We start from the raw sequence: 8,820 nt of genomic DNA, 5'->3' as shown, positions 1-8,820 counted from the left end.
TATTTCCCCGGTATATGTGTATGATTATATTTGTTGTTGTTGTTGTTGGTTTTTTTTATCAGTCCAACAACATTATAAAGTTAGAAATGTCTTATTAGTATCAATGTCCTTTTCCATGCAGGCAGTGTCCAGTATGTATTTATAGGTTTTTCAAGGAATTTCATTGCAAAAAAACATGACATCCATCCATTCATCCATCCATCCATCCATCCATCCATCCAGCCATCACAGTGACACAAACTCACAGTTACGCCCACAGGCCTTTGGGAGTTACCACCGAGATTTTATTTTTTATTTAATTTTTCTTAAAATATTTAATTAATTTTAAACCATTCACAACTATTGTGAATATTTACGGGCTCTTCACTTTACCATGACCCAGGATCAGACAATGTTCATTATTAGCAGTTTAGGGTTTATCTTCCACCTTGATGAACTGTGAACTCTGCAAGTTTACCATCGGTTTCCTTCTCTTTTAATTTCTCATTTTCCGCCTCAGTGTCTAATGTCTGCTGCGTCGATCACGGGCCACTGTGTATGTTAAAGCCGCCCTCTGCTGTGCGTTCCCCTGCTGACCCGCAGTGCTGTTGTGGGTCCTGGCCGCAGCAGTGCAAAGCTCAAGGTGGCTCAGTGACATTTAGCTCAATCTCCCTTTGGGATCAGGTTGCTGCGGCTCATTCTAAGCGCCGTGCTCTAATGCTAATAAAACACAGCAGTGATAATGCTGCACTGCCGACACACACACACACACACACACACACACACACACACACACACACACACACACACACACACACACACACACACACACACACACACACACACACACACGCACACACACGCACGCACACGCACGCACACAGCATTTCCTTTCCTGTGGAATCATTATTTGGAAAGACTGATCAGGTGTGTTTCATACATGTAAAATAATTTGATCTGCCTCAACGTGTGACATTTTAATTTCAAAGAATTCTTGCCTTTTAATATTAAAATTACTTACTGAGTCATTTATACAGATAAATCTGAGTTTAATAATATAGCTTTACTACATTCATTTGAACAATTAATGAATTATTGATATTTCTTCATCATTAACTTCTTCTCTCTGCGACAGATACTGATCAGCAGGTTAATTCTTTTCAAGTCACAGTAGCTCACTCGTCATGTTTTCTGTCATGATTGTTGACTTAAGGATATTTAAGTCCCGGGATATCATAGAGCACAGCAGGGAGGATGGAGTACTCCTAAAACAGGATGTCCTCCACTGTCGACCCCTCAGCGCTCTGCAAGTCTGTCCAAATGTCACCCCTGCACATGAATGATATCAAACTTTTAGCCAATGATAGATAGATAGATAGATAAATACTTTAATGATCTCCAAGAGAAATTCACAATGCATAAGGACAATTATGATTTTGCTGATATATAATAAAGTGCCTTTTGTAGTGACGTTCCTTGAACAAATTAACAAATTCTCAACTGGCACAACCTGGAATCACTAAATATTTTGCATTTTATCCTTAAAAAAACAACTTACTGTGACCACTGTGAAAGGAAAATAGTGGGCAATTAAAATAAAAATTAATGTGCAATAATTTAGATGGATGATAGTTTCATTTATTTAATGGATATTTTCCCTACATGACGCTTCAGATTCCCTACACAAGATATGCTGACGATATTAATGGAATAACCTACAATATAGAAAAGAAATTTACACTAAAATTAACATTCTCACTGCCCCCCCCCCCCCCCCCCCCTTATCCATCGGTTTTTTATCCCATTTGATTCTATTTACCCTTTTTTTTTTTTTTGTACCTTTGAACCATTGACTGCCTTCCAGTATCTGCTAAGCGCGCTGAAATGATTATGTGCATAATGATTTGTTGTTGGGATGGGGACAGGCTCAGTTGTGATGTAACAAGTGTGTGAAAGCTTGTTGGCAGGCGGCTCGGTGTGGGAGGCGGGCATGTCAGGGCTGTCTGCCTGCGGCTGCTCATCACTTGGACGGATTCAGGAAGCACTTTGAGGGAGGATGATGAGGGCCAAAAGTAGCAGCCGAGCGAGCAGCGGTGCATTAGTGTGTGTAGGTAGTGTGTATGCTGCATTGTATTATTAGCTGAGGCGGGGCAGCTGGGGTTTGAAGTGCCCCACTGTAACTGTACCTATAGCAGCAGTTGTGCCCCTCCGGTATAAATAGAGCGGTGGGCATGTAGGCAGGCAGCTATGACACAATGGCAGAATTTCAGTGTTCTTTCAGGGAGGTTTGAGAATGTGACACCTTGCAGGCGAAGAACACCCCCCCCCTCTGAGATCCTATGCTGAAACTTCAAGGTTGCATCAAGGTGGAGCCCAGCGCTCAGCGTTTCCAAGCACTGTCGGGATGAGATTATTTGAATTTTGCACTTGATTTGTTGATGAAGGAAAATATCAACATCTTTTAAGTAAATATATTTTACCTTGAGTCGGGTGAGACACCACGGCCATGTCTGCAAGGTGAATTAAAACATAAGGTAACGTGAAGAACAACAACCTCATTCTTGACCGACTGATGTGGAAAATGACCTTCATCTGGAAACTTACTCACAGATATCCCTGCACACACACCACGATTAAACCCTCTTGAGTTGTTTATAGGAGATTGAAAGTTGGACCTGTGTATTTCCCTTCATTAGCCCCTCACTGTCGTAGTGTTGTTGTAGTGTCTGCTTTTATAACCTAATATGTTTCATAATAACATTAGTTAAAGGATTGAGTATTATGTACTATGCTGCAGAGTAAATCTGGAGCCAATCAGATTCCGTCTCACTGTCTCACTGGAATCATTGCTGTAGGATTTAAACATGCATGAATATGACTTTGGTTCTGAAAGTTAAGTTCAAGTCTTTTAAACTAATCTGCATAGCAGTGAGCGGCAACATGTAAGCCTCATTTTATCGCATAAACAAACAGTGTATAACAGGAGGAACCGACTGGCTGAAATCTAATCTTGGAAAACAGAGTAGAATAATAATTTACATTTGCTTTTTTCAAAGATAATTTACTTGTGGTCATGTGCAAATTCCTATAGCGAGAGTATACCTGACATGCACGCTCAAGAATAATTTAATAACCTGATAATGGTTTGGACTTGCAGGTAGAATATAAATAGACACTTTAATGACTGTCTGAAACTACAAGTAACCAACAGAGGTTGTCACGCTTAGTTTTTATAGTAATTTGCAACCTGGAGCAAGTCTCTAACCTGAGCAGGAATCTATTTTTACATATATTGAATTCAATTTTCTACTATACATTATGAAATTGATGAGCAACTATTATTTGTAATTTTTAAATTTCCACATTAAATGGTAAATAGAGTTCAGTCATATAGTGCTCTCCTGTTGAATCGGTGTAGGAGACCTGATGTAAAAACTCATCAAGTGTGCGGCTGCAAAGTCTTGCCGTTGGATCCCCGCATCTCAACAATCTCTCGCCATTAAATCGGCCTATTTTCTGTTTCACAACCCTATAACTCGTTCCCCCTCTTCCACACCCCTATCATCACTTCCCTGCCACGTGCCCCGAAGAACTACCCCTGGAAGTAAACCAAGGCCAGGCACTCTCTTAAGTAAGTGTGTCCCTGAGAGCACGAAGTGAGGACACACTTCCAGGCTCTAGTGTTGCTCTGTTGTGTCACCAAATCTCAGGGCGAGCTCGCCGTGCTGGACCCCTCGTCTGGAAACTGATAAAGAGCCACTTCCTCCTCAGAAGATCTCTCTGAGCTCTGCAGTGAGACTGAGCCAATATTATTTAAAGAGCCATTTATATGATTGATGGCAAAACTTCATGGACACACAATCTTATGTGTGTAAATGCATCTGGGCTGGTTTTAATTTCAGTTTGCAGCAAAACACAAATCTGATCCAACGACTCATATCTGGCATGTGTTAGAATAGTTATTGAGTCATTGATATGCGGTGTCCTTCTTCAAATCCTCGTTGTGATGCCAAGATTTCCTCGATTACACAGATTTGTTTTGTTTCTTTGGTTGACTGCAGTCGAGAGTTGGGAGGCAATAGGTTTGCAATCAGGAATGAACACTTTCTCACCGAGTTGTTTCGCTCTCACCTACAGTAGATCTGTGGACAGGAATGTGTAGAGTAATGTTTTTTAACACGCTAAATCCTGTTTACCACTCTGCTGGACCTAACTGGGCCTGTCGCTTTACATTTGACATTGGCAACGGGATATACACATGTGGTCGCATGTAGTAACAGCATTATGCCATTTTAAGCACATTTGAAACGGATATCCATTAAAACTACTGTATTGCTGGATTTGCCCAGTTTACATCATCTTAAATCCTGTTAGCTGGTGTAGCTGGCTCTTCTAACCAGTTGTCACATTGTCAGCTTATTGCCGCTGAAGGTCAATAAATCATAACTGTGAATCCTAATAGGAAGTATCCAGTTGATCTTCTGAACACAAATTAATTGTAGGTCAATAACTATAATCGAATTAAATGCTTAACTCAGTATTTTATATTTCCAAACTGGACCGAGTCTGTCTGTGTTTGTGTTTCGTCTTAAAAAGAGGAAATTCAAATGTCTTCCGCTCCTACAGAACATTAACAGATAGGTGCCCAACAACCTGGTGTCCATAGGTCTAATATATACTAATAATATCCAATATATGCTAATAATTTAGCACACAAATAAAAAATAAAGAGACTAAAAACAAAGCATCAACAAATAGACAAATAGTCATAGACTGCATCTCACATATAGAACATATTCACCACCCATACATCCATTCATCTTCTATATAACTTTATTCAAACCAGTATCACCTCAGCTGATTCGGAGAGAATGCAGGTGACCCCCTGGTGAGGTCACAGGTCCTTTGAATCTCAGTCTCGTCACCTGCCAGTGAATAAAGCCGTTGCAATTTAACACCTGGATTTTATTTGGGGAACCGTTTTTGATATTTTACATTTTTGAGAAATATAATGCGTTTGGTCAGTCCGAGCACAACGCGGTGGCTTCCCTTTATACCGTACTACTACGGATGACAAATGCTTATGCAAATGAGACATTCAGCCCATGTGCCCACTGTGTGCCCCTCTGTTCCTCGGTGCATCACCCTTTGGCAGGTTAGTCGGAGGAGTTTTACATTCCCTGAGCCCCGGAGTATATTTAACCCTGTGGCTCCCCTGCCGGATGGCGCCTCCATATACGGGCCTGAGCACAGGCAGGCTGAGAATGTCTCCAACCCTGTGTGCACAGGCCTGGAGGAACAGCGGCGATGACAAGGGGATGGATGAGTTTCAAGCAAGAAAGAAGCAGAGAGAGAGACAGAGAGAGAGAGAGAGAGACCAGAAGAGCAACAGCAAACACATTTCCAGTTGTTGTTAAAAAAAAAAAGTCATCTTGCTGAGGTCATATTAAACTACAGTCACAGCTTGTCTGAGGTGTAAAAGTTATGCATTTATTTATGTTTGACTTAAAAGTATTTTTTGATGAAACTTTAACCATAAAGGTGTCAAGTCAAAGCCTTTTGTGTGGAGTTTGCAGAGATTTCGTCACGCTGTGAAAGTCGACGAATGCAAACATCTTGAGGGTCCAGCAAAAAACATCTGCAGATTCCTGCTGAGGACATTCGCATACTGAGTTATGTCTTTCTGAGCATTTGAATGCTCACATGTACACAATTGTTTTTAGCGGTATGGGTGCAAGCTACAAAAAAACAAACAAACAAAAAAACCCCCAACAAGTTCAACAGGCAGCCATGTGAGAGGATATATGAATGTGACCTTGCAGACACAAGTGTCAACATTTCCCAGCAAGTCACGGTATGTTCAAGTGTCAGTGAGACAGACAAAGAGACAGACAAACATGCGTGTGCACCAACATGCAAGTGTGAATGCACATACAGGATTGTGTGTGTGTGTGTGTGTGTGTGTGTGTGTGTGTGTGTGTGTGTGTGAGACAGGTGTGCTGATGGAATGGTGCTAAGCTTTAAGTGCTGTCCCAATTCAAGCCCTATTCCTGGTGTACACAAACGCACAAACACACAGACACACAACTAATGCCTCAATAATAATCATCAATTAAGCAACATTTTAAGATATGCACACATACGTATACACACACACACACACCTCTGCTAGGACATTTTGCAAAGAGGCATCTTGTTTAGCATCTACAAATAGTAAGTTATGTACTTTTGTTTTGTCCTGCGGTCACTCAGATCTGTTGAGAATTTCAATCTTCTACATCACTGATTCCCAACTTTGGTTCAGGACTCTGTTGGAGGTGTCCTGAGAGATCACAATGACCTTGTTTGAGAAAGCTGCAGGTGACTATATCTGCTGACAACAAAGACGCACACAATTCACAGTTGTATTTAATGATATTAAGTAGTTTTTACCATCAATTATGAGTTTTGAAGTCTTTTTTAAACTGGACTCTACTTAAGGTCTATGTAAAGTGAATCCAACCTTAATTAAAAAAAAAAAGTCAGATGAGTTGCCATTTCAACCATTCATTAGGTAAACAATCTTAATTTCTGCATTTCTTTCTGTAACTTTAAAACATATATATGGCAATTAAATTAAAATGAGCTGAATAATAAGTATAATTTCTGCACAATTTCCAAATTTTGCAACAATTATTCACACTCACAATAATATAAACATCATGACATCTTTGATGACATATTTGATTACATAAAATGAATGCACCTGCCGAATATACACAAATAGTCATATTTCGGCAACATTATATTGTATATTATATTGTATAAATATATATTCTTTTAGCTATCTTCTGGATTCTGGACTGCAAGGCTCTGTTTACTGGTCGGTCTACATCCCAAGCTTCACCTGTGGTCATGAACTTTGTGCCATAACTGAAAGAATGAGATCTGACAACATGGTCAAATTGTCCATTGTCCAGTTATTTCAATGAAGTCGACTAAGAGATATTTGCACAAACAACGTATAGGTTTTGAACATGAATTTTCACCATCAAACACAAAAATAAAGGAAGGTGTAAACAAGCCAAATGACTGCGTCTCCTGGGCCGAGAGGTAAATTGAAGCTATCTGACTTGTGTCACTGTCCTCACATTGACTCAGAAACTCGATTGTTCTCATTGATGCCGGACTTACTGTACACGCAGTCAGACTTTGGGGATAGCTGAGGGCAGGACCATGCCACGTCAACCCCGAGGCCTATAAATCACCTGCAGTATGCGCTGAGCTCAATTACCGCTCCAGAGCTGCAACCAAAAGAGACCAGTGCTGAAAGAGGAGCCAAGTAAATAATATAACACTGAGTCCATCACTGCGACCCTGGAACAATTCTCAGTGGGAGCTTTAGGATGCTCAGAAAGCAACAGACCTCAAGAAACTGAAACATGGAGAGAACTTATGATTGCCTTGATTTTTTTATTTTTTTTAGTAGTAGTATGAGGAGGAAAAACACTTTCCAAATATTGTGTGTTTTAAAAAAAATCTGGCATAACATGTGGAAATTCCAATGAAAAATACATATTTGTCCACATAGTGCGTGTGAACCCTGTTTTCCTGTCATTAATAGTGTGGAAAATGGCTGTAATTGACTGTGTAAGGGGTCACAACTACAAAGGACTGCAAAAATAGTTAGCTGAACAGAAGGTCCCATTTCTCCAGAGCCAGTTGACAACACTTCCTATTAATAGTGAGGATTGTCCTTGGGTATTTTTATAAAAGGAGTGTGTGGGTGTGTGTGTGTGTGTGTGTGTGAGTGTGAGTGTGTGTGTGTGTGTGCGTGTGCGCGTGGTGAAGACAAAGCAACATGGAATATGTGACATTATCTGCATGCAGGAGGATGAAGGTGGAGGTTTGGGACAGTAAGTGAAGGCGAAGTGTGACGCATTAACTGAGCGGCGCGTAAAAGCTCCTGTAACTCGAGCTTTTCGTGGCCTGTCGTCTCTGAGAAAGACTCATCCCCTTCTGCCTTACTTCCCTCACGCGTGCGCACACACACACACACACACACACACACACACACACACACACACACACACACACACACACACACACACACACACACGGTCTATTTTTAGAGTTCTGTGGGGTTTGAAGGTAGAGCAGTGTCGACCCCTTGTCTCACCCCAGCTCCAGGCCTTACAAGGACCCCCCGGCCGACACGGTTGCCGAGCAACCAGCCAGTGTTTGCACCTAAAGCTGTGAAGGTCCAGCGCACGATCCACACCTGCCCTTCATCATCTTAATTATCAATGTCACCCCCCCCCCCGCATGTTCTGCTTGCTGTCGTCGTGCATGTCTTGAACGGGGCGTGTAAATCCACGCTGAGATGTAACAATGTGCTCATTACGTCCGTGACTCTTGAGCAATTGATGGAGCTAAAAATTTTGGCGCTTTGAAAATCTGGAGGATAAGTGCCTGCTGGGTGTCAGAAAACTGACATGCAAGCTTAAGAAATTGTGAAAAATGCATGTATGTGTGCGTTCTCAGAAGGATATTATGATTTATCTGTGAACGGGGATGAAGTGAATATTTCAAACGCAACACTAAGTTTTGGGACATATTCTTGGTATCATCAGCATGAGTTGCAAAGAGAATTACAGATTTGTATTCCTCGATGTTTCGCTGAAACAACGACAATGTTAATTATTCAGTTAAATGACATCTTTCCCTCTTTTATTTAGAAATCACACTGTCTCATGGTACTAGTCTTACATCAGTGAAGCACTGTTGGATGTGTTACATAAGTATTCACCTGGCAACTAGACCATAATAATGTCAGGGATTCAGGTGTGTTTTACAAGCAGT

Source organism: Blennius ocellaris (genome assembly GCF_963422515.1).
Source record: "Blennius ocellaris genome assembly, chromosome: 16".
NCBI lineage: Eukaryota > Metazoa > Chordata > Actinopteri > Blenniiformes > Blenniidae > Blennius > Blennius ocellaris.
This window is presented reverse-complemented; position numbering follows the sequence as displayed.